Source organism: Elephantulus edwardii, unplaced genomic scaffold (genome assembly GCF_000299155.1).
Source record: "Elephantulus edwardii isolate Elephantulus edwardi_28Jun2011 unplaced genomic scaffold, EleEdw1.0 scaffold00101, whole genome shotgun sequence".
Classification (NCBI taxonomy): Eukaryota; Metazoa; Chordata; class Mammalia; order Macroscelidea; family Macroscelididae; genus Elephantulus; species Elephantulus edwardii.
This window is the reverse complement of record NW_006399851.1, coordinates 9,922,620-9,931,321: the sequence shown is the minus strand read 5'-3', so window position 1 is coordinate 9,931,321 and position 8,702 is coordinate 9,922,620.

Below are 8,702 nucleotides of genomic sequence, written 5' to 3'. Positions count from 1 at the left end.
AGAATGAAAGTAAGTAGCAAGGAACAAAATCTACTGTTATAGAGTTAGTTCAAATGCATAGAGGCCCTTATCAGATTTCTAAGGCTGTAAATACTCATGGGAAGAGACTGCCATATTTCCCCAGGGAATGTCTCCTAAATTTGAACTGCCAACCCATTTTACACTATGACACCCAAAATGGGAGTCAAAGGTCTCTACTCAATGAAGTAAGTTGGCATTTGTAATAGAAAATTCTCTTTATCAAGCAGGGGCTGAGGGGGTGGATATCTCACTTTTACTGCAAATAGAGAAAAGTCAAACAAATAATTTAAAATGCTTAATAGAAAAGACTCAACTAAACTAATTTGTTTTCAAGTTGTAATTGATTGGTGGCTAACCCTCTAGTGTGTTTAGGTAGACTTTAAATCATATAAGAGGAGATTACCCATCTTTCTCCCTCGGAGCAGCTCATGGATTTAAACTACCTGCCTTTGGTTTGGGCAGTGCAACTCTTTATCTACCAGGCCACCAAGGCTTCCTTAAAAGATTAGTCAAATGGAAAGAACTTTCATGGAGGAAGATATTTGAATGACCAGCAGACACATGAAGAAATGCTCAAACTCACTGGTAATAAGAGAGATGCAAATCAAAACCACAATGAGATACCATCTCACTGCAGTAGCAGTGGCAAAGTTTAACAGGAGAGCAAGAAATAAATGTTGGAGAGGATGTGATGAAATAGGAACTCTTAGACATTTTTGGTGGGGTTGTAAAATGTTACAGCCACTCTGGAAGGCAGTTTGGTGCTTCCTCAAAAAGCTGAACATAGAAATTCCATATGATCCAGCTGTTCCACTGCTTGGAATATGTTGTTATGTTGTTAAGTGCCGTTGAGTCACAGGTGACTCATAGTGACCTTGTGAAGAAGAGTCCTCAATGCTTGGGTGTCTTTCATCCTCACTCCAGGTTCATAGGGTTTCCGGAGGCAAGCTATTACGGAAATGGATGCCACTTCCTGCTTCCAAGCTTGTTTTAATTGGGGAGCTCCATCACACTCTCTGTCTGCATTGGATAACCAACCATTAACACATTTGACACATTGGTGTCACAGAGTTCAGCCTCACAGCAACCACAAGTTACCCCTGTACAGCAACTTGTACACCAGGGCTATACAACCTAGAGGAATGTCTGAACAAAAACAATGAAAGACAGGCCCGAGGGCCATGGATTAAAACTCACCCACCTTTGGCTTGGTAGCATTGCTTTCTGTCCACTGGGCCAGCTGATCTCTCTCTATGTTGATGTTATTGTTGTTAAGTGCCATCGAGTCACGGCTTGGAATATACCCTGAGAAAATGAGAACTGAGGCAGAAATGGACACTTGTACACCAATGTTCATAGCAGCATTATTCACCATCCCAAGAGCATGAAAACAGCCCAGATGTCCAACCACAATCTAATGGATTAAGAAATTAGGGTACATTCACATTATGAAGTATTACACAGTACACAGAAACAATGATTTTATGAATGACTGACTCAGAAGGGACTTGAGAGCATTATACTGAGTGAACTAATTCAGTCCCTTAAGGACAAATACTGTATTGTTTTGTTGTTGTTGTTGTTGTTGCTGTTATGTGCTGTCACGTCACTCGCAACTCATAGCGACACTATGTACAAGAGCCCTACATCCTGCTCTATCCCATGCCAACTTCACTGTCTCTAACACACCTATTCCCAATTGTCCCAATCACTGAATCCATCAATCTCAATGAGGGTCTTCCCCTCCTGTGCTGTCCCTCCACCCTCCCAAACATGATCTCCCTCTCCAAGGACCGGTCCCTCCTTGCAACATGCCAAAATTATGTCAAACAAAGCTTCAGAATCCTTGCTTCCAAAGAGCAGTCCGGCTTCACCCTCTCCAGGACAAACCTGTTTGTTCTCCTAGCAGTCCATGGTATATTCAACACTCTCCTCCAGTACCACAGCTCAAAGGTATCAATTATCTTTCTATCATCCATAATCACAGTCCAGCTCTCTGATACATAGCATGCAATTGCAAAAGCGATAGCCCAGACCAGGCACACCTTAGTCTCCAGCCTGACTTCATTGCTCTTCAGTACTCTGGAGAGGTCCCTGACACCTGACTTTCGTGGCTGCTGGTACCAAGAGTGTTGACTATGGAGTCAAGAAAACTGAAACTGTTAACTATCTCAATCTCTTCACCATCCATACTGATGCTACCAACTGGCCCAGTGGTGAGAATCTTTGTTTTCTTAAAACCATTATTTTAGAATGAGTATGCGCAGGAGAGGAAGGCCCTCTATGAGGTGGATTGATTCAGTGACTGAGATAATTGGGATGGGAGTGTCAGAGACAGTGCGATTGACACAGGACAGAGCGGAGTTTAGGGCTGTTGTACATAGGGTCGCTATGAGTCGCAGGCGACTCGACGGCACATAACAATAACAAACAACATGAGAATCCAAAGAGGGTGGGGTGGAAGGAGAGGGGTGAGGATGGGTGAGTGGGTAGGGGGTGGGGGGTGTCAAATCATAAGGTCACACAATTTGATGGGGATGAAGGAAATGGGAAAGATCCAATGTGGAAAAAAACAATGTATTTGAACTTTGTAAATGAACCAGTAATAAAAACAAAAACAAAAAAAAGTTTTTAAAAAAATTAATCAAGTACTAGTTGGGCAAGTAAATTCAATTCCTGATTATTCCGCATTTTATGTAGATTGGACATCTTTTTTTCTGTTTCTTATTCTGAATTACTACTTTTTGGCACTGTCAGTGAACAAAACCCTTTCTGAACTACCAAAGACTCACACCTCTGTCATCTTTCCTTCGAAATGGGCCAGTCTGACCTAGTTTGAGCCAAGAAAGCATAAGAAAATCTGCCAGGATGGGAAGAAGCTGTTGATTGTCTTTCCTTCTTCAGAAAAAGAAAAAGATAACAACATAGAGTAAAGTATCCTCCCTTTCCTTTTGCCTCTCCCTCGAACATGCTTTGGATAGTTTAAACAGCAGTACTAATTTTACAGTCCTGAAATGGCCAAGACAAGGGCAAAGATGACTGAAGATGTCAGAGTGGACAGACTGGAGCTCCTGCCTCCTGACTCAACGCCAGCCTGTACCCACTCTCTAGTTGTGGACTACTCAGTAAGTGAGGTAGTACAGACTTGTTTGTGCTTTCTTACTAAATTGTAGTGATCAATTTAAAAATTTTCCCCATTGTATCTATGATGCTGCTTATAAATATCGCTGACATCTCTCCCCTGCCTCCAACCCAATAGCACCTTCCTTCAGAATCCAAGCTTTTTAAAAATTTTCAAGCAAGCCAGGGCTTGCCTTGCTAAGTGGATACTCTAACCCTATAGGGATCTCAATGAGCTTAAAGCAAGAGCTAGAACTCTGTAGTCTGATAAATAACTGGTGTTATAAGGGAACATAAGTCATCTTGTACCTTGGGCAGGCTGACAACAGATGTCTAGGAACAGACATGGAAATACAGCACACAGCATGGGATCTATTTCTTGTGTACTTCTTATGGTCTACACTTTGGTCTGTACAAAGAAGGGCAGGAGGTAAAAGAAGTAGCTAAAAAAAAATCATGTGTCTGTTTATTCATATTTACTCTCTTTTCCCTCCTGTCTGTTCCTTATTAGCCTAGTAAGACTGATTCTATCTGCACGTAAACTTTTCCTTAAACCATAATTGTCTTTTGTTTGTGACTGATGCCAGTCAGCATAATTTATTCTAGATTCATCCACATTATGCAGTCTTTCACCACTTTTTCTGCTTGACCACTTTTCAGTGATATGTAATACTTCATTGTGTGTGACTGCACCATAGGTCCAGGATGGACAGGTAGGTTCTTTGCAGCTCTTTACTATAGTAAATAATGCTGTCATAAATCTGGGTGTGTGTATGTTGATTTGTGTCACAGCTCTTATTTCCCTGGGATATATGCCAACTTGCGGGATTGCTGGATCAAAAGGTCTGTCGTCAGTTTTCCAAGGAAGTGTCACACTGCTTTTCATGATGGTTGCACCATTTAAAGTTCTGAACAGCCACATGTGACAGTTCTATCTCTCCACACCCTCAGTAGAATTTGTTATTTGCCATATTCACATGAGTAAATAAATAAAATTTTTAAAATGATAAATTATTTAATAAGTTAGTGAAGGAGGAAAAAAGATAAATCTCGTATGCTGAAAATTTTTTAAAAATCATTTTCTCATGATGAATCACAAAGAAAACTTCTCTGGGACTGAGTTACAAAGTACACACACACTGAAGGAAGATCAATGATTTTGAATTGTTGTGTTAGATACAAGTAGTGAAACATATCGTGGGAAGCTGAAAGAACAAATATGTCTTGGAGGAAGAGGAACCAGGCTGCTCCTTGGGGATAAGGATGGTGAAACTTTGTCTCACAGACTTTGAGTGTGTTGTCAGGAGGGGTCAGTCTTTGGAAGAAGACATCCATTATAATGGGAAATATAGAGAGCCAGCATTAAAGAAGATCCTCATTCAGACGAATTGACACAATGACTGCAACAATAAACGAACATGAGGATGGTATAGGACAGGGCTAGGCCAAAGTTCAAATTTGTTGTCCATAGGGTCACTATAAATCAGCACCTACAACAAATATTTCCCCCTACTCTCTACAAAGATTCTTACCACTGGGCTGATTGGTAGCATCATCATAGATGGTGAAGAGATTGAGATTGTTAACAACTTTAGTTTGCTTGGTTCCACAATCAACACTCTTGGTACCATCAGGCAGGAAATTAAAAGGCAAATTGCATTGGGAAAGTCTATTGTCAGAGACATCTCCAAAGTACTGAAAAGCAATGATGCCAGGCTGGAGACTAAGGTATAACTGATTCAGGCTGTAGTCTTTGCAATGCTGGACAATGACTAGGGATGATAGAAAGAAAATAGAGCCTTTGAGCTGTGGTGCTGGAGAATAGTATTGAATATACCATGGACTACTGGAAGAACAAGTAAGTTCATCTTAAAGAGGGTGAAACCTGGCTACCCCTTGGAGGCAAGGATTCTGAAGCTTCATCTGACATATTTTGGAAATGTTGCAAGGTGGGATCAGTTTTTGGAGAGGGATGTCTTGCTTGAGAGGGTGGAGGGACAGCACAAGAGAGGTAGATGCCCAATGAGATGGATTGATTCAGTGACTGGGGTAATAGGGGTAGGTGTGTCAGAGATAAGAAGATTGGCACAGGACAGAACAGGGTTTATGGTTGTTGTACATAGGGTCACTATGAGTCACAGGCAACTCAACACATAAAAACAACAACTCTCTACTTTTTTAATCACTTAATGCATCTTAATAAATAGAAATTACCTTTTGTGTTGTTAAATTTATTAAGCTTTAGTTCTATAGTTTTTAACTGTTTTGACTCATTTGGGAAACAATTGTTCACTTTAAAGTCATAATAAAGATTATTATGAAAATAATCCTTTATTTTTAATTTATAATATAGCACTTAAAATACGTTTATGGCTGTTTTGTTCAAAAATTGTCCTTACATAGTATAAGATTGAAATAGTGGTAAGAAACTGCCTTTCAATCCCAAAGGCACATGGTTTAAATCCACCAGCTGCTCTGCACGAAAAGGATGGACAATCTCCTTCCATGCAATTCACTGTCTCTGAAAACCCACTGAAGGGTCAGCTATGAGTCAGTTCTTATTTGATGGCACACAACAACAACAGTTGACTTATAAGGAGCTCTGGTGTCTTAGTAACAAGGAGCTAAACTATCAACAGAAAGGCATGAAGTTCAAATACACCAGCTCTGTGAAAGATGAGTAATTGCCTCCCATGCAATTTACTGTCTCTGAAGACCTATTGGAGACCAACTATTAGTTCTGATTTGACGGTGCGTAAACACAACAGGCCTGGAAGCAGGAGCGGCACCAATTCTGAAATGGCTTGCCTCCGGAAACTCTATGTACGAACAGTGCTCAGGCTGTTTGTTCATAGGGTCACTATGAGTCGTCTATGACTCGACGGCATTAAACAACAACAACAAACACAACAGGCATACTGTTGACTCATATTATTATAGAAAAGACCAGTAAAGTCTTGTGCTAATTCTACTATAAATCAATTAACTCTGTGTGCAGGAACCTGTTTCTACATAGTCTTTTCTTCTGATACATTGTTGTTTATTACGTGCCATTGAGGCAAGGATGAGCAACCCTATGAAAAAAGACCTGAACCCTGTCATATAACTGTTGTCGTTTCTCTAAGTTCATAGAGTTTCCAGAGGCACACTATTTAGGAAGTGGATAACAGTCCTGCTTCCAAGCCTCTCGTAATCTGGGAACTCCACCAAATACTGTGCATCATGGATAACCATTATGGCATTTGAGACATCAGTGTCACAGTGTTTAGTGTCACAGTGTTTAGTATCACAGCAACTCCAAGTTACCTCTGTGCCGCAAATTGACAGACCAGTGCTGTGCTACTTAGAAAAATGTTCATCCCAAACACAATTAAAAGCAGCCCTGAGGGCCAAACACCTTCTAAATACAAGGCCCTCCAACAAGAGGCCTCCAGCTCACAGCCCATGGCTAGCTAAACCCAGCAAATCCAATCAGCTCACACTCAACTGTGAAGGAAACACAAGAGAAGCCAATTTGTAGAATCCAGTCACTCCATGCATCAGCCCCAAGGTGGAGACCAACCGCCTTTTAAATGCAAGGCTCTCCAACAGGTCCCAACTGACTTCACATTTTTGCTTTACTTCAATGTTCTCTTAATTGTTGTGGTATGAGGATATATTTCACTATAAGGTCTCCAATTTTATTATCTGATTTAAGAAATATTTTACTATTATCCTTACCATGTTTATATGCATTTTCTAATCAGTTTTTCATTTTTCTCCAAAAGTAAAAAAACTAAAATCAGAACACTGTATTGGGATTTTTACATGCATTTCACTAAATATTTAAATGAATTTACCTCTAACCTTATATTTTCTATTCCATGACCACAATATCATGGATAGTGTCTTAGATCTTCTACTTAATTCATGAAATTTTCTTGCATATTTTCAGTAAATTTAGGTTATAAATTTTTAAAATTTTTGTCAATTTGCATATAATCAGTTATATACATAATATTTTAAACATGTACTTTGTGTTTTATATAACCATTCCTGTACATTCTATCTTTATATACTTAATTACCATTGCTCTATGCCTTTTATCACCCTGTCCTTTCAAGCCCCCATTGAACCTTCTCCATTATGTCATCCCCTTTCCACCCACTAACTTTTGCTATCCCAGAGATTTTTTTTTCTCCCCGTCCCCTTTTTCTGATGCCTTTCTCACCTTTCCCTTTTGAACATTTCTACATCTTACTCAGTTATCCTCCAATTTCCACAATAGTGGCCTTATGCAATGTATGTTTTTTTGTGACTGAGATACTTATACTTCACTCAGCAAAACGTTCTCTAACCTCTCCCAAGTCAAATAGTATTTTACAAAATTGTTACTCCTTGGTGCCGCATAATATAAAGTTTATAATCTTGATGCCATCACAAATGGTATTAATGTATTTCCTTTTTAATTGTTGTTCTACCACCATACAGTGCTATCAAGTCAATTCTGACTCATGTGTGACCTAGGCTATAAATCTTAGTGTGTGCAAATGGCCTCATATTCCCCTGCAGAAAAGCTTCAGCCCAGCACATACTCATAGGGTAGGGTCTGTATTGTTCAAAATGGTTTTCCTACACAACTGCCTTTCATGTTTTGCCAGAAGAAAGAAAACAGGCAGATAAGGTATGCAGACAGCTAATGAGAGCATTTGCCAGTTTGACAATCCCATCAGGTTTAAATTAAGCAGATTTAGAGGCAGAAGGGAGGAAACTCTCTACCACAAAGAAAAAAGCAGAGAATGAAATACACATGGTTTAGGACTAGAAATAGTCTTGTAAGAGACAGAGATCGAGATTGAAACACAACAGCAGGAACAGTGGAAAACCAGAGGCCAACAGGAGACAGAGTTAACTTGATGTTTTTACCCCCCAGAGCCATAATCATGACCCTTCACCTCAGCTTCCTGGAGGACTGGGACATTAAGACTAAGAGAACTTAATAATAATTTTCAATAGTTTCCACATTCAACACAAAGGTATTGGATCACCTTTCTAGGGAATGGGAACAAATATTAATCTCTTCCAGTCCATTGGCCAGAAAGTTATTCTCCAAATTTCCTGGCATAAACTGTTGAGCACATCCATGGCTGCATCTGATAGCTGAAACAAGTCAATTGGTACACCATCGATTCCTGGAGCCTAATTTTTTGTCAATGCCTTCAATGCAGCTTCCACTTCCTCCTTCATTACCATTGGCTCCTGCTCATATGGTACTTCCTGAAAATTTTCAGTGTCAGAAGTTCTTTTTGGTACAGTGATTCTGTGTGTTCCCAACATCTCCTTTTGATGCTTTCTGGGTCATTCAATATAGTATTCATAGCATCTTTCAATATTGTGACTCAAGGTTTCAATTTATTTTTCAGTTCTCTCATCTTGAAAAATGCAGAGTGAGTCCTTCCCTTTTTATTCCAGCTCCATGCACACTGAAAGTTGTCTTCTCAAGCTGCCCTTTGAAATCGTCTGCTCAGCTCTTTTTTTTCTTTTTCTTTTCATTATTATTATTAATATTATTATTAATATTA